Source organism: Tamandua tetradactyla, chromosome 14 (genome assembly GCF_023851605.1).
Source record: "Tamandua tetradactyla isolate mTamTet1 chromosome 14, mTamTet1.pri, whole genome shotgun sequence".
Classification (NCBI taxonomy): domain Eukaryota; kingdom Metazoa; phylum Chordata; class Mammalia; order Pilosa; family Myrmecophagidae; genus Tamandua; species Tamandua tetradactyla.
Genome location: NC_135340.1, coordinates 37,068,031 through 37,087,732, shown reverse-complemented (window position 1 = coordinate 37,087,732; position 19,702 = coordinate 37,068,031). Strand labels below are relative to the sequence as shown.

The 19,702-nt window shown below is 33.2% G+C and overlaps 1 pseudogene; it reads left to right on the top strand.

The window, feature by feature from the left end:
- Positions 1 to 793: 793 nt before the first annotated feature.
- On the top strand, positions 794 to 5,515 carry LOC143655313 (olfactory receptor 4F3/4F16/4F29-like; annotated as a pseudogene).
- The last annotated feature ends 14,187 nt before the right edge of the window (positions 5,516 to 19,702 follow it).

Sequence of the window (19,702 nt, the reverse complement as noted above, 5' to 3'; positions counted from 1 at the left end):
CAACAGTAATTATCAGTACCATTCATGTTGCTGGTAATTTAATGCCATGTTTTAAACAAAACTTCATCAACAAAATAGTCATTTAAAGTTTGTCTAAATTTCTAGACAGGAGATGACCCTGCACTCATTCATCAATCAATGATTATGGAATAGAATGCAATTGACACAAGACTCTATATGTAAAATTGGAACACTTCCCAGTCCAGAGTATCAGGACAGATTTGACTAATTTAGGGAGCTTACAGCAGAAATTCTGATAATATGATAAGCTTAAACCCTTATTAATACATTATAATAATGATGTGAAGAAGAGGTACTATATGATAATGAATAATGAAATGGCATTTGAAGCCAGACATATTTGGGTTTGAGGCTTAGCTACACAATCAGTACGGTGACATTGAGAATGTTATTTATTTCATTTTAGACTTAACTTCATCAAATGGAAATGACTTTGCAGTTTCTTACTTAAATTTTCATATATATGCTGCATGATAGAATTTTAAACTGTGCTTATTTAACATATTTGTTAATAGTAATTTTGCATTCACTGATGTAGCTCTAAAGGCAGGGAACTTTAAAAAGACATCCCACCACCTAGATATTTTGATTCTCCTTGAAGAAATTTCTCTGATTTGCTTTATTTTCTCTCATTTTATTTTTCTAAATTTTGCTGTGAAGCAAACTTCTAACATTTCTTTCTTCTTCAGGCCATGGAAATTCCAAGACAGTATTCCCCAGATAAGTGTATAGACACTATTAGGTCTGAGGCTCCAAGTGGACAGTGAGACTGATGTCGGTGCTGGAGCATGGGCTATTTCCTGTAGTGAAATCCAAATAATAAAAACAGAGCATCAGAATGGAAACATTTTTTATATGATTGAGGCATAGCTGAATTGTTTCTTTTTGATATCCTTTTCTCTGCTTCTTTTTAAGGCAGGTAAGTGTATTAGGTGAAACTAAAGTTCGTGGTCTGCAGAAATTCTAGAAGTATAAGTATTTTTCTCTCTTGTCCAAGCAGATGTTCATTGAATACATGCTGGTGTTAATTTTAAGTAATGGGATGTTAATAACTTAATAGTATAAGTCTTTGAAAATCCCTTGATTATTTTTGAACTCCTTTAGTCTTGCTCTGTTTCTTTCCTTCTACTCCCGCCTACCACCTCCACACACACACCCCCACAGCTGAGTTTGTTGAATTCTGCTGGTTGTTTATAAGATAATTATACAAGGGAATTTCAACAGAGTACTTCATTTTCTACAGCAGGCTTGATAGTATTACAATGTCCATGGAAAACACCACAGTCTAAGTGTGACTCTAGAGCTATTCTAGGTTTCATGCTTGTGGGAAGAGAAGATGAATATATGGGTGAACGAGTGAAGAGGGATAATAACAATAATAGACATTGCAGGTTTTGCAAATAATCCCCTGGAAAGAAAATATTATATTTTGGCCATTATTCTGGCTTGATAGAAATATAATTTTTTGATGAATTCGTTATGTTTCAGTATCTTAGCCTCATTTTCCAGGGGTACAGTATGGCATTTGATGTAGGGATTTCACAAATGTATACACTCATAGTGAAAGATTCTGAAAGTTATTTTTTAGGTGCACTCCTTAAGAAAATCTCAGTACACATAGTTAAGCAAATAACTAGCTGATAAATGATAAAATACATATTGCCTTGATGTCAAAGTAGCTGGAAGGAATATCAGAAACGGAATTCGGAAATCTGACCCACTACCCCTGCACCCCATCTTCCAAAACACATGAAGTCCTCTATTGGACCCTGTATTCATCTACTGAAGCATAGTATATTTCAACAGGTCTGCATACTTCTCTAATTTACTGTTCCCATGCTATTCAGTGGGGATGCTATTAACTGAAATCTACCCATTACGTCTTTGTTAATCAAAAGTAGTAATAAAAAAATACATATATGTGCTCAAAAGTAAATTCTGAGCTTATATTATCCTTTGCTGAGCCTCTGATAGAGTTTTTGGTTCACATTTTTGAAAATCCACATATTATCAAAAATTCAGAGATTAGGATTTCAGGAAGTTAAAGTCACCTACAGTCAGATTTTACTTGATTAGTAATTTTCAAAATTTTGGCATTTGTTCTTGGTGATATTTTTATGTATGCCCACATGAAATAATACTATGCTTCTTTTCTGAAAGTTTTTATAATGGCTACATATTATTTCATTATACAGATTTCATATAATTTGATTAACAATTTTGTGTTAACATATATTTTGGTTTACTACAATTCTTTGGTATTGCTGTTGAAATAAGGGGGAAATAAATATGTGTATATATTTGTATATGTATATACATGAATCCAATCCACAGAGATCTTCATTATTGCCTAAATTATCACACTTTAAATTGTATTAAATATTAATTGTTTTTACTTATGCTTAAAGAGTATCTATTAAGAAGACACTTTTGAACACTTGGGATTAATTTCTATCTCTATTTCTCTTTTCTTGTCTTTCTCAAACTGTTATTTAAAAATAAATAAAAATCTAAACAAACCAAAATTATGTTACAAATTGCATTTTCTTAATGATTGGTGAGTTTCTATAGTGTTAGATGAGGTTAATTTTCATACATATTTTTTCTATTGTGGCTCACTTAGTATACTTTCTTTTTTTCATTTTATTTCATTTTGAAGTTAGTACATTATAATGTATTTTGACTAAAATCATTTGTGTATCTATTGATGTCATTTTCTCTCATTGGACTGCATCAACAGAAGGCAACTGATAGAAATTATTTGGCAAAGAAAAGAAGATGGAAACAACAAAATCACACATACCTTCCATTACCCAGAAAAAATGATTAGTACTTTCTTTCTACTGCATAATCTCCTAGTCTTCAAATAATTCATTTTCTATCATTGCAATATTCTGAATAGATATTTTCCTTCCAGAAAATGTGTTGTTTACAATCCACAGAATGTATCATCACAATTTTTTAAATATTTGGCTGAATTTCCTGGCTATATTGCATCCACTGTCATTCTTTTCAATGATTGTCCCCTTCTCTCTTGCTCAACTACAGTTTTTCCCCCCACTTACTGGCTATAAAATTCTTCATCCAGTGCTACTATGGTGGAGTTTCCTAGCTACACAGTCTTCAATTTTCTTTCTGGCTATAAAGCTTATGTCATATCCATAACCCTCAAGATGTCTGGCTGCCCTCAAGTCTCTTCTTAACTCTAATGGGCACTTAGTATTCCCACCAGTTTATGGAGATGATCTTGATGAGGAGTTACAGGGCCACACCTAAATTGGGACTGGACATGTTGTGGAGTGGCACAGGGAGGATGAAAATGTGAGAAAGAAGGGTTGAAGTGGTAAGGGTCCTAGAGGAAATCTTAGTGATGGCAGTACCAGTGGGAAACCAATGCTATTCAATTCAGGTGTGGAATAAGAGTCAGTAATGTCTTAGTATAAAGTGGTTTAGAAAACCGTCTTGAAAACCTTACATTAACATGCCAGTTTGAACTCTAAAACTATATTTGGCCATTTTGAACTATTGAAATATCAATTTCACAATTTTCAACTGAATGAATAAATATAAGCCTAAGGATAAAAAAATGGTTTCTTTTTTGCTGTTATTTTCTAGGATTATTTTTTAAAATGTGTTTTCTATACATTATCTTTCATTAATAAATTTTTAAAATTAAAGTTATATTATGGATATCTTTTCCAAGGTATTATTTTTCTAAGATAAAGTCTAGTGCCATTCCTAGTTAGACATACCATTAATAATTTAATTCCCCATTATTGGCATTTAGGTTGTTTCTGATTATTTTTCTGTTTTTTATAAATGGTTTCATAACAATTACCCCAATAGCTAACTATTTTAGCTCATCTGTAGTTATTACATTAAGAAAAATTTCTTCCCTTTAGATCCCTGTGTTACATTCTATACTTTAGAGCTGCTATAAACTTTTTAAGGAACATATATGATTATTTCACTCTCATGATTCACTGACTTTCTATTATTCCTAAGATAAAGACTAAATTTGTAACACACACTACAAGATCATATCTTGTCCAGACCCTGTCTGGCCCTCTTCAATTTGTTTCAAATTGTTCTGCTCTGTTTCAGGAATTTTCCATGTCAGTTCTATTGTCAGTATCACTTTTCCTACGTTTCCTCACTTAATACTTCATCTGGATTTTAGCACAAATGTCGTCTTGAAGAACAGAACAGAGGACAATGTCATGAGTGCTTATCATTCACATACACCTTTATCATTCTTCATAACACTAAGCATGATAATCACCTAGATATATGATTAGCTATATAATGCATAGCTTATCACTAGTCTGAAAACTATGTAAAGACAGGGTCCGTGTTTTATCCCAGAATATGATAGAGTATCTGGTTGCTGTTCAATGAATATTTGCTAATTGAAAAAATAAACACATTAATTTCTAAAAAGAATTGTAACTAATGGTGAAAATTTTTCTTTTATATCAGAATTTTAAACCAAGTGACATCTGCATCTTTCAGTAGCCCTGGTGCATTCCTTTAAAATTATTTTTCTTTGTTCTCTTCAGGTAATACAAGGCCATTGAAGAAACAAAATTATTCAGAGATGACTGAACTCGTGTTTCTGGGTCTTGCTACTTACAGACCAATGCAGCATGTACTCCTTGCCTTGTCTACCATTTTATTTGTAATGATTGTTCTGGGAAACCTCATGATTGTGCTTACAGTGACCTTTGTTCCTCATTTGCATACTCCCATGTTTTTCCCCTTAGCCAAACTCTCATTTATTGACTTGTGTCTTTCTACCTTAACAATTCCTAAGATGATTTCTGACTTGTACTCTGGTCACAGAACCATATCATTCCAGGGGTATGTCCTGCAGATATTTGTCCTTCATGTCCTGGGTGGATCTGAGATGGTGCTGCTCATAGCCATGGCCTTGGACGGTTATGTGGCCATCTGTAAGCCCCTCCACTACCTGACTATCATGAGCCCACGGATGTGCATTTTACTACTATCTGGTGCTTGGCTTATTGGTCTCATTCACTGCACAGTACAATTAACTTTATTGTCCATTTGCCTTTTTGATAGACAATTTTTACTTTGATCTTCTTTGGTTTATCAAGCTTGCCTGCACAGACACCTACACACTGGAGTTCATGGTGACTGCCAACAGTGAGATCATTACCATGGGCACCTTCTTCTTATTATCTCCTACGTTTTCATCCTGCTTAGTGTATGGAAATGCTCTTCATCTGGCTTCTCCAAGGCTTTCTCTACTCTGTCAGCTCACATCACCGTAGTGGTTTTGTTCTTTGGACCCTGCATCTTTGTCTATGTATGCCCATTTCCTACAGTGCCAGTGGATAAGTTTTTTGCCATTTTGGACTTTATGATCACACCCATTCTGAATTCTGCCATTTACACCTTGAGGAACAAGGACATGAAGAGAGCTGTGAAGGGACTCCCTAGTCAACTCTTGGGTTTGAGGACGGTCTCCTGAATAACTGATGAGAAAACAAATTATATTGGGCATATTCCAACCATTATAAAACAAATGCTTAAGAACTTATACAAAATGGGAACTCACATGACAGATATTCATGGTGTTTAGTGTACTGATTCTATTAAATGGACTAAGTTTGCTAATTGTTCTACTTCATTGCATGAGAAAATCTAGGGTAGTTTTGTACAATGTGAATAATGATTTATGTGATTACATATTTAGTGGCTCATTTATGAGCTATTTTCTTGTATTGCAGGCTTTTTAAATACAGAAAGCACAGTGTGTGTGTATGTGTTTGTGTGTGTTAATAGTCCATAGATATATTTGAAAAGTTTTAAACAATTCTGACCACATTTACTATGGTGTCAGAAGCATTAATGGATGCTTATATTTTTTTCTATTTATGGTTTGGAAAACTTTCTCATATAAAAATATGTTATCTTTTGCTCCTTTTATTTCTTTGAAACAAAGAAAATGCCTTATTTTCATGTTGATATAGGTTTTATGTTCATTGTTTATTACTAAGCATTGAAAAATTCTGAGTTACATATAAAAAATACACTTTTGTAGCAAAACTACTTTTGACTAAATTTACCATTTTGTAATAGTCAAAATTGATTATTGATTATGATATTGGATTGAATTACCACATTAATTCTTTAGCAGGTTGATTTGCAATTGGATTATATTTCAGTAAATGGAAAATTAATGAAAAAGCATAGATTCCAGTCTTGGAGTCTGCTGTAATAAACTTAGTCATAGAAAGCTTGTTTAAATATTTAGAGCTGATGAACATAAAGTTTTGAGGTATATAAAATACAGAATTCTCCTTCTATTTAAGCCCTGAACATGAACAACTAAATATATAACTTGTCTGGATGAGAAAAAGTGGTCATGATAAAATCATTTAAAACATGGAGGAAGGAAGAACAGAGTGGTAAAAGGGAAGTAAACAGAATAATAAAGGGAAATTGATGTATGGCAGGAAAATGTATATATGGTGTATGGAAGGGAAATAAGAGGTGGAGCCTTACAGAAAATGTGGTTCATGGATTTGGCCTGCAAACACTACTCTAACTCTTTGTTTGTTTCAATGCTAATGCACTCAAGCCTTCTATTAAGTTATGGAACTCTATCCATCTCTCCATCTTCATTAGTCTGTCTAGTCTGTACCTCCTTCCCTCTATGAATCCATCAATCCGTTCATCATTCACCCATCCACCCAACCATCCATTAACCCATTAATCTTTATCTATCTACCTATCAACCTACTGACCTATCTCTTTTGTCACATTTTTACATTTTTGAAATTTTGACAATTAATTTTCTTTGAACTTGGACTCAAATAGATGTTGACCTCATCACTTTATGCATACATTATTATTATCCAAGAACTACACTACAAGAACTATTTAATGTCAGGTTTTCATTAATAGTGTGTATAGCCTTTCTTGTTCAAGGTATGTATTACATAATATATATGATAACCCAACAATGTACATTATAAAATGGATTTATCATTTTAAACAACATTTTTGTTTGAAATAATTTCAAACGTTCAGGATGGTTGCAAAAATTATGCAAAAATATTTACAGAGAACTACAACATACTCCCCAAAGAGATATACATATTCCCCACTTTTAAAATTTTGCCACATTTGTGTTTAATTCTCTTTGTTTTTCTCCCCCTCTGTTTTCTAAACAGTTGAGTGTAGGTTGTATATAGTACACTCCTTAAACTTCCATGTCCAAGGATACCCTAACTTTTTGAGGAGCCATGATTTAATTTATCTTTTGCTTTGATATTTGGAAAATTGAGCCAAATTCTCTGCTCTCAATGGCTCTCTGTCCTCAATATCTGTGATCAAAAATACTTTGTGGATTATACATTCCATGGTTTTATATATGTTTCATGCTCATGATTACTTTGTTGCTTGATATTTGTGTCCATGAAAGATTCTTGCTAACTATATTGAATTTAAAAGCACAAACATAAAGTCAGTTTTCTGCTGCAGAAATTTCCTGTACTTTTGAGACTGGTGGCAGATGGGAGAAGAAGGGAAAAATTATAATTTTGAATTCTCAGAAATTGTGAAGAACAAAACTAAGGCCCCTGAACTTTTCACCCATCTGCATCAGAATCAAAATTTGAAAGGTACCTATCCAGGGAGAAGGCAAAAACCAGAGACAGAAAGAGCCATATAAAACTAAAATCCAGATTCATATTGGCTCAGAAGGTGATTAAATTGTGATCACCTTAACATGTCTGACTGCCTAATAGAGAAAATAATAAATTGCTTTTGGATGAATATATCAGTTCAGAGCTCAAGGATTCTTTTACATATAGCCTAATAAGCCTAAGAAAATGATAAGAGATGCTAAGAATCAGATACATATGACTCATAGTTAAGAAAAAAAATATTACAGTATAATAAGATGGCCTAATTGCTGAAATTAGCAGAGATGAAAATAACTATTATATATTGCAAGACAATAAGAAAACTTTAAAAATGTATGAAAAGACGAATGATTTCAACAGAGTAAAGCATGTCTAAGAAAGAGCCAAGCAACATTTTATAGTAAAATATATGGTTATGAATTTAGTATAAGCTTAAAAGCAGAGTGGAAACAGTGGAAGAAATTGATGAAAATGTATCAACATATAGATTCAAGGAATGCAGTAAACAACAAAAAAATGGGAAAAATAGAAAAAAATTACATCATGGACACTCCATACTCATTTTGTTGTACAAATAGAAAAGCATATATTTAACACAGTCAGAAAAAAAGAAACATTATCATCAAAAAAATGATGATATGACTGATATACCTGGTTAATTAACAGAAAATGGGAAAGCCTGAAGATAGAGGAATGCTTTTAAAGTGCTGAGAAAATCTACCACTCTGGAATTTTATATCCAGTGATAATATCAAATATGAAGAAAATGTCAGATACTTTCAGATTAACAGCATTTGAGGAATTGATACTAGAAGAAATCCAGGAATATATCTTCAGGCTGGAAAAATATTTATCTCAATTAACAATAAAGAGGTAATGAAAATCACCAGAAAGAATAAATGTAAAATAATTTTTACAATTTAAAACAGTATCCACATTAGTAGCATAATATAACAATGCATTCTGGTGTTTCAATATTTTTGGAATGATTTAATAAAATCAATGACCTTTTTATTCAGTGTGAGTGTATGGTGGTGAGGAAAACTAAGACACATGGTACAATTTGATGCCACTGCCTTGATTTGGGCTAAAGCTCATCTGCAATTTTGTTCACAGTTGCTTTTGCACAAAAAAGTTCAAAATATCCCTCCCTTATCCAACTACATATTCTTTGAGTACAGATGTTCTTCATATACTTCCTTCATGACAACAGATAAGAGCAGTCTGAAAGCAGAGACAGTGAGAGAACTCAAGTGCTTCTATTAAACCATAGGACAAAGAAATTTGCAAAAATGTAAAACAATGCTTTGCTCTTTGTTTTGTTTTGGAAATGCAGTTATTTTTCATAAAATATATATTTTACAGAACACACAATTTATTGTGTTATTTATTATTTTTTAATGAATCAAGAAGTACCTTAAAATTTTTTCAGCTTTAATTTCTAAATTGGTAAATACTAATAGCTATACCCACATAATCAAAAGCTTTTTAGGGTCTTCAGTCATTTTGAAGAGTATAAAGGGGCCTTGGAACCAAAACTAGAGAATGATTTACCGATATTTCTTGTGGATTATGAATTCCATACCTTGAGATTTACAACTTTTCTTCACCATGATGGGTGTGAGTGTATAAAAGGACTGATTGCTTGAAAAAATCTTTTACCCAGACTCTTTCTACCTGACTTCACTTAGGACCTTCATACTTATAATTCCATAGTCATAAGCTATTTTATTAAAGTCCTAGAGACAATAACTGAATTTTGGCTAATGCAAATATGCAATCTTCACTTCAGAAAGTCATTTTTTTCCAGAGTCATGGAAGATGCATAGAAAATCAGATATTGCAAAGATATAGGAACTCAGCTTAATTCAGCTTCTGAAGTTGTGTTGATCAGAGAACAAATTAACTCAGAGCTATGCAGGCTGCTTAACATTGACACTGTATATATAGAGTCCTTGCCAATCCTGACTGTGGAAGCCCTAATACCAGGTATATCCTCAAATGGAAATATGCTTCTTAATATGTTCCAATAGCTGTTTCAACCAACATCATATATTTCACAATTCTGATACTTAAGCATTCCTGAAATTTTTTGTTTCTTTGAACTTGTATGATAACAGAGTCTAACCTGACAACTCATTTAGCCAGAAACCATGACATGAACTGATATGAAGCTATTCATTATCTTGAATTATTTACATTTAAGCATGAATATTAATATATTAAATTAATAATTTTAATTAAGATTTTATGTCTTAGATACTATCAGGATTTTTACTATATATACAGAAACATGTAACCTTAGAAAACATTGTAAAGTTTGAAGTGTATCTATCTCCACTGATTTCAGAGAAGGGGATGTTAACTTTTATATACCATTTGAGTCACAGGGGAAGAAGAATTCTTAAGAAAAACTTTTGTGAGGTGTAGTCATAAAAAATTCTTAAAATTTTCACAAAATCTAGTACTTGCAGTCCATCTGAGCACTACAGCAAAATAGCCAACATTATAACCTTAGAATTAGACTTTCTTGCTTTACCTTCATAACACATTTTCCCTGCTTTTATCTTGTATAGATAATGAACTTCTTAGTCTATTTTATTAATGGAAATAGAAGAAACAATGGATGTTAGCACATACATCTTTGTTTTAATATATATCTTCTAAAGACAATCACACTGTTCCATAAATGGCCAGTACATGAAGAGGGAATCAACTATCTTCAGATTATGATAATGATTCACCTATTTCTTTGAGTTTGGTGAGGAATACTTAATAACTACCTTTAGAGCTATCTCCCTGATAAGTTAGCTAGAATGCTAATTGAGAGATTAAGTCATTCATTTGTGAAAATAAATATGGCAATAGTTGATGTACTGGCTTATTAAAAAATAAAAGAGAATATATTCGCAAAGTGCTTAGCCCAAAGAAAGCTTTATCATAATCGAAACTTTCAAGATGCAGTAGTAGTGGTAGTCACAGCATAAATAGAAATAAGTATCATTAGTAATAAGTACCATTAGTATGGTTATTCATTTAAGATCATCATTGAACACAATCAATATCATAGTCGAATTGATATAACTTGAGGTTTTTCAAGTTAAAATTCCTAGATAAATTTTCAAGAGAAGAAATAAGCTCGGATTCAATGATTAATAAATAACTGTGGAATATAACAGAATTGACACAAATGAAATACTTGAAATCTAAATGTGAGATTGCAAGTGCTTCCCAATCCAGAATAACAGGACAGGAGTGGCTAATTTACAGAGTTTGTGCTGGACATTTGAGATAATGTGAGACCCTGGGATACCCACTGTTATCCATATACCAACATCATCATTCTAAATCCATATACCAACATCATCATTCTTCATGTTTTAACTCTTCATTTCTTCTGATATAAATAGCTGAATTTAGGAGAGTTGTGATTGCATAAAACACAGAAAAATGTTTGTCCACCAGGTGATGCTGAGAGACCACAGATAGATGAAGATGCAGGGTCCAAAAATAATGCCACCACCATGAGGTGGACAGTGCAACAGAGAAGGCCTTGGAAGATAAATAGAAAAAATGAAAATGAAGAAAGATGTATCAATATTTTCATTAACAATAGGTTGGAGTCAGAGAATGTAATAAAGCTGGTAACTCAAATAATGGAAGCTCTAATTATTTTGTAAGTAGTGAAACTAAGGGCATTTTAGAAAGATAGACATTTAAAGAATTATGCCAAATAGTACAAAATAAAATATAAAAAACTTTAAAAGAACAAATTAAAAGAATACTGTGAGGTATATTAATAACACGAAACCAAAGCATACAATAAAACAATAAGACAAACACGTTAAAAAGTTTTCATCTATCTAACAGGTCAGTTCAACAATAAATAAATAAATACATGTAAAACATTTAAATAAAAAATCAGAATGAACTAGAAATTCTGGGTATATGGATTGTGGTATATGGGTATATCAGATTGTGTACTTCAATGATGGAGAATACACCTTTTAAAGAAATTGAAAACATGCACTTCTTCACAATAAAAACCCCAAGTTATTGACTAAAGTAAACAAAAAATAAATAAAATTTTCTGACTGCAATGTTTTGAAAGTATATATTAATAAAAAATATTACTGACCTCTGGGAATTAAAAAAATAATTAGCTTAAACAACTCTTGATATAAGATCTAAAATTTAAAAACTTATGAAAATAGTGGAGTATTCAGAATAAAATTCATAGTACTTCTTTGTATTTCACTCCATAGTCTTATTTCATTACTGATATTGACATTGAGATTTTGGAACAGTTTTTATGGTATGTATTATAATGTGAAACAAAGCAGATGTTATTTTTGATGTATTTTCATTTAAGAGAAACTGGATACCAATACAATATATGAGAGTAATTTAAACCCTGCAGCATTACATTTAATAGAAAATGTCTATATGAACTTATGATTTTATATTTATATGTGTACACAAACACACATATACATGTATCTTTATTTATTTACCTATCTCTACATATCTATTTATATCTCTCCTGACTTTGTCTATTGAAAGAATAGAATAAGGCCACATTAATCAGTATCACACCTAATGGTCTCTAAGTAATGTCTTCCATTGAGACTAATTAGAGCACGTTGGAGAACTTGGTGATTTTAGTTCTGTGGCATGGAAAATACAAATGAACCTGAGGTCTCTAATTTGTCAGAAAGAAAAACTTTCTAAAGGACTAAAGGATCATGACCAAAGGATGCAGTAACCCATTTGAAAAGATTCCTTGGCCAAATTTGTAAAACTTTGGGCATCACAAAGAAATTGTCTGTAATTGACTATAACAAATGGAAAGCATAAAAATCCATGGTTCTATTATATTTCTCTAAAACTTGTCTTCTGTGGAAGAACTCTAGTTCTTCCACAGTTGTATATGGAAACTTCTTTGCAGAAGAATGCCAGGCATTAAACTGTCACGGTTTGCATTGTTAGGGAAATATGCTCTGAGGTAGAGTTTAGGGTTTGGGAGCCTTATCATAGAATGTTCTTTAGATCAGCAGCTTTGGAAGGAGGGGGGTGGAAAACCATTGGAATGAAAAGAGTTGAACTGTGATGCAGGCTTGACAGACTCAAACCATCTCACAGAGAACATTGGAAATGCCTTCTTGTGATGTCACACACTGAGTCAAAATGGTAAATCTTTATCCTTTTAACCCAATCAATCATTGGAAGTGGGTTACCTCTTGAAAAGTGTGACCTTGGACAAGGTGGCTTCAGCAACTGAAATAATCTCTGAAGGAGAAGACAGCTGAAAAATGTCTTCTGACAACATTCCCAAACCCCATATGGGGCAATAATTGCACCACCTAAATGGGAAAGAAATGATAAAATTAGAAAATTATCAATTTGTAGCTCCCAGTAAAATTCAGGGTTTGGGAAAAGAATATCAATAAATGTGGTGTCATGTAGTTATTACAGCCACAAGAATTATTTGTAACAAACATTATACATACAACAAAAAGTACTTATTGCTCAGCTATCTGGGGGTTTTCAATTAGGTGGCACTGCAGATATGACTGGCCTCTCTCATGTGTGGAGTTTTTGTTGTCTATTAGCTGAACTAAAATTGCTTTGGTTGAGTTGATTGGGATGATTTGCCTCTTCTATGATTCTCTCATTCTCTCATATGGCTGGATTGGTCATATTCCTATGGTCTGTTTTCATTTACGACAACTTACTGTCATTTTCCCTGATTTAGAGTCTTTGCACATGCTATTTCAATCTCTTACCCTATACACTTCCTAGTCTTTTTCTCTTACTTAACTCCTAATAATTATTCAAAATAAAATTGTTCTCTGACCTTCTAGATATGTTGCAAATTTTAATAGCCTTTGAAATTTTCCATGCTTTTCCTTCACATCACTGGTCATTGTTACAATGAAACACCCACTTATGTGGTTGCTTAATTAATATCTAGCTCCTTCATTGAAGAAGATATTTACTCCATGAAGCCGGAAGAGTGTTTTATCCAAACCCTGACACTACATCTAATATACATTGGGAAATTCTAGTAGGCGATCAGTGAATAATTATTGGATAATTGAATTTCTGAAACCATCTTGTATTGAAGATTATCATTTTAATCACACAATTGAAATGTCTTTCAACATTTCTAACATTTTTTTCTTTTTACATAACAGTTAAGTGAATAAATAGAACACATTAATCTGTGGTGCCTGGATTTGTATTCTTAGGACTCCTGGCCAAGCAGCACATGCTATTTGTTTTTCCTATCTTATTTGACATAGCTTTTTTTGGGGGGGGAAGATCTTGTCTTTGTGATTGCAGTGTTCTGCAAACTGTGTACTTCTGTAGTCAATCACTCCTTTTACTGAAATAAAATTCATATAAAATAAAATTTAAAATTTTAACCATTTTAAATATACAATTCATATTTTTAGTACACAAGCAATGTTGTATAATAATACAACTATCTAATAATATAATACTATCATCACACAAAATAAAAACCCTGTAGTTGTCAGCAGTCAAGCCCAATTTCTCCCTGTCCCTAACTTCTGAAAATAGCCAACAAACTTTCTGTCTCCATGGATTTTCCTGTCCTGGAAAATTCATATAAATGGAATCATACAACTTGTGGCCTTTTACATTTGACCTCTCACTTAGCATAACGTTTACTTGTATCATCCATATTGTAGCATGTATTGGTGCTTTATTCCTTTTTATGGTTGAATAATAACCCATTATTAGGATATGATCATTTATTTATCAATTAATTCATTGATGGGTGCATGGGAACATCTTCTCATATGAATCTCGTCCACTAGAAGATCTTTACTGGAGACATGTCTACTCAAGCATTTGACTGTTTATTAATTGGGTTTTTGATCTTTTTGTAGTTGAGGTGTAAAGTTCTTCATACATTATAGACCCAACACCCTTATCAGATTGATGATCTTCAAATATTTTCTCCCACTCTGTGGGTTGTTTTTTCATTTTATTGATAGTGTCCTTTAAATAACACAATATTTGAATTTAATGATGTCCAAATTATTTATTTTTTACCTTTGTTGCTTTGGCTTTTACTGCCAATACAAAGGATCCTTGTCCAACCCCAGGACATGATGATTTAAATCCATGTTTTTCCTAAGAGTTTTGTAGTTTTTGCTCCTTCAGTTAGGTCTTTAATATATTTTGAGCTAAATGTTATATATGATGTGAGTTAGAAGTTCTATTTCATTCCTTCACATGTGGCTATGCAGTTGTCCCAGCACTCTTTTTTGAAAGCACAGTTCATTTGTTATTGCATGATCTTAATACCATTGTCAGAAATAAGTTGTCCAGTGGGGGTGCAATTGTAGTTTAGTGGTAGAATTCTCACCTGCCATATGGGAGATCTGGGTTCAATTCCCAGCCCATGTACCTCTTAAATAACAAACAAACAAGTAAAACAAATGAACAAATAAATAAATTCCACAAATGGTACTGCAATAATGGAATACTCACATGGAAAAAGGATGAAATGTGACCCCTGTCATACAGCATACACAAAAATAAGTTGTTATTAGAAATATGGTTTTATTTCTAGGATTTCAATTCTATTCCATGCCTCTCCTTAGGCCAGTATCACTGTGTCTTGACTATAGCTGCTTTGCATAATTTGAAAGTAGAAATGGAAATGTGAATCCCCCCTATTTGATACTTCTTTTTTCAATATTGTTTTTGCTATCCTGCATCTCTTGAAATTTCACATACACTTTTTTAACTAGCTTGTAAATAACTACTAAGAATTCATCTGGGATTGTAATAGGTATTGCATTGAAATCTGTATATCAGTTTGGAGATATTGTCTTCTGAACATGCACATGAGAGATTTTATCAATTATTTGTTTCTTCTTTAGTTTCTTTCAACAAGGATATGTAGTTTACAGAATGCAAATTTGAACTTCTTTTGTTAAATTTATTCCGAAGTATGTTACTCTTTTGACACTATAATAAGTGAGATTATTTTTTTAGATGCAAAGACTTTTATTGAAAATTAAAGGCTGTAAAAAGATGTGTCATGCAAATAATAACCAAAAGAGAATGGGGTAGCTATATTCTTGTCAGAAAAAATTGCCTTTAGGTAAAAAAAAAGTTACAGAAGACAAGGAATAACATTATATATTGATAAGATTCAGTTATCAAGAAGATATAACAATTATAAGCCTGTACATACCTATCACCAGAGCCCTAAAATACATGAAGTAAAAATGGACAGAACTGGAGGAACAGAAAGTACACAATAATACTCAGAATCTTTCAATAAGCTGATTGAGAGAACAAGCAGGTAGAAGATCAACAAGGTAACAGAGGACTTGAACAATACTATATAAATCAAATAGTCCTAGCACACATACACAGAACATGCCATCATTAAAAGCAGAATACATGTTCTTCCCAAGTGCACATACAACACAACTGGATGAGCATCCTTAAATGAGTTGTAGGAAGTCTGTATTGAAGCTGATCTGTGCTTGTCAACAGCTAACTTTTGCCATTCATTTTGGGGTCTTTACAAACCTGCCTCAAGCTAAATACTGAAATATTTGAGATGAATTTTCTTGAAGTTTCGGTGAAATGACAAATATTTTATGTATTCTTATTGCCCTAAAAATTCTACTTTTAAACTCTGTTAGAATTACAAAAATAAATTATTTAAATTAATGTTTCTTAGCCTTATTTTCATTACTGTCAACTTAAGGAGCAATCCCCATTTTTGGCGGTGGGGTGAGGGTGGAGGTGCATGGTCCAGGAATCAAAGAGCTCTTTTAAGACATTTTTTTTCCAAATAACCCTTCCCATGAAATTTTATTTCCACAGATATACTGTATATCTATTAGGTACTGAAGAATTATTAATTTCAATTTCAGATTGTTCATAGTGAATTAAAGCAAATACAATTGATTTTAAAATTATTTTGTGTCTTGCAACTTTGCTGAACTCTATAATTTATTCTAATATTTTATAGTAGATATCTAAAGATTTTCTATATACAAGATTATCTTCACTATGTATAGTGATATTTACATTTCTTTCATTCCAATATAGATTACTTTTATTTTTGCCTAATATCCTTGGCCAGAATCGCCAATGCAACATTGAATAGAAGTGGTGATAGTGATTTTAGGAGATAAATACTAGTCTTTCACTATTAAGTATGAAGTTAGTTCTGAGTTTTTCACAGATACCCACTCATTATGAGGGTGTTTTTTCCTTCTATTTTTAATAGTTGTTTTTATCATGAAAATGTGTTGGATTATGTCAAATACTTTTCATGTTTATCAGAGATGATCATGATTGCTATTGTGTTTTATGCCATGCTCTTCTCTTTTCCTGACCACACATGCAATTGTTAAACTCCACTAATTGCCACTGATTTCTCAATTTTCAACAATGCTCAGGAGCATGAATTTCTCCAGAAATCAATACAATAAAATTGTGAATCCACTGAAAGAATAGTTTCTGAGTTTAGCTTTTTATTTTTTATGTCCCCAGGAAAGCTCTTCCCTGATGTCCTATTCCCCAGTTCTCTTCTGCAACCTAGCTGGCCCAAAGTTTAGCCTTGTGCTGACTTGAAACTCTTATATACCCCAGAAAAGCCATGTTCTTCTAATCCAATATTGTGGATGCAGATATATTGGGGGTGGGAACTTTTGATTAGGTTGCTTCCATGGAGATGTGATTCACCTAATTCAAAATGGGTCTTAATCCTCTTACTGGAGTCCTCTATGTAGACAATAAAATGTAGAAAGCATAGAGAAAGTTCAAAGATGACATGGAGAGTGGAAGAATGACAGATGCTTGAAGACAAAAAATGCTTCATAACATGTTAAGCTGAGAGATGAAATGTAGAGATTTGCCCTGGAGAAAGTATGAAGGGACCCACAGATACTTAGAGAGACACAGCTGGGAACAAGAATCCACAGATATTGCCATGTGTTTTCCCATGTGACAGAGAAACCCGAGACATGATCAGCCATTCTTGAGTAAAGGTATCCTTCTACTGATGCCATAATTTGGACATTTTCATGGCTTTAGAACTGTAAATTTGTAAGCTAATAAGTGCCCTTTTAAAAAGCCAATGCATTTCTGGTATATTGCATTCTCCTAGTATTAGCAAACCAAAACAAATTTTTGCAACAGAGAAGTGGGGTGCTGTGATTTGCAAATATGAAAACTGCCAGACTGTCATTATAAATGAATAAAGAGAAGATTCTGGAAGAATTGTGAAAGGTTTCGTAGAGAAAGCCTAGATTGTTTTGAAGAGACTGTTGGTAGAAATATGCTGCTAAAGACACTTGAAATGGGTCCTTAGACAGAAATGATTAGTGTGACATTGCAAACTGGAAGGAAGATGACCTTTGTTTTAAAGTAGCAGAGAATATTACAAAATAGAGTCTTGGTGCTGGATGTAAAGTGGAATTTGAAAGCAACAAAGCCGAGATACTTAGCTGAAGAGATTTCCAAACAAATGTGGAAATTTCAGACTGTATTCTCCTTGCACCTTATAGTAAAATGTGACAGGAAAGGGATAAGCTGAGAACTGAATTGGGGTAAAAAGAAATCAGAAACTAATAGTTTGGAAAATTCTGAGCTTTTGGAAAATGAGTCCCCAAAGAATATGTCCCATGTGAAGATTAACCAAATGTGGATACAGTCAGCCATTTCAGCACAAACAAGGATTGGAAATGGAGTTGTCCATAAAGGATTTATGGAAAAATCTATTGTCTGGTGGTTGTGACCCTTGCATTCTGCATGCCAAGCCAACACATGTTTTGCAAAATCTGTATGAATGGAACCAATGCCAGTCTGGACTAAAAGGGACAGAAAAGGGACAGATTGAAGGAAAAGTGACTTCAAAGGCAGCACCATAGAAACCAAGGTCTAAAGCCAAGAAATAGTAGGCCAGGAGAGTGGACACTGATACATGTGGAGAGAATGAATTTGCCTGGATGCAAAGGGTAGGACTTTTGCCTTGTTGTAGGAGATTTTTGCCACCTCAAGCCTCAGAGAGAATGGGTCACCATTGGGGAATGGCAAGAGTCTAGCCAACACCCCACTGTTCTAAAGGGTTGAGCATGTTTACATCAGAGATGTTAGAGAGTCCATGCACCACCCAGATGCTTGAGTAAGATGGGGCCAAGAATAAGGCGTCTCCCCAATGCTCCACATCACCTCAGTGTTTGCAGAGAGCAAGGTTGCTGTGTAAGCCCTTGGGAAGGGTGAGAATAATATTCTCTCAAGCACCAAAGATAAAATGTTATTCCATAAATGACTCTCAGACTTTGAATCCTAATGGAGTATACCCTTCAGGATTTTGGAATTGTTTGGTTCTTGTGACCTCTATTTTCTTTTCAATTTCTCCTTATAGAAATGGGAATATTTATCCTATGACTGCCCTCCTTTGTATGTTTGCTGCAGATAACTGATTTTGAGTTTCACAGGTCCACAGCCAGAGAATATTGCCTTAGGCCAGACCATACTGGTAGCTGATTTTAATGAAACTTTGTACTATTTTTATTTGGTGTTGTATTTATATTGTTACTGAAATGGTTTAAGGCCTTTCTATATTGTGATTGAATGGATGTATTTTGTATATGGAAAGAATATCACTTTTGGATGTCCAGAGGGTGGAATGTGCTGGTTTGAAACCCTCATGTATCTGAGAAAAGCCCTGTTCTTCTTATCCAATCTTGTGGGTGCAGACCTACTGGAAGTGGGAACTTTTGATTAGGTTTCTTTCATGAAGATGCAATCCACCCAATTCAAGGTGGGTCTTAATCATTTTATTGGAGTCCTCTAGGAGAATAAAATGCAGAAAACAGAGAGAGAGATCTCAGAGCCAATACAGAGAGCAGAGAAATGACACATGTCTAGGGACACAGAATGCCTAAGAAGACGTTAAGCTAAGAGATGAAATATAGATTACCTTGGAGGAGCTATGA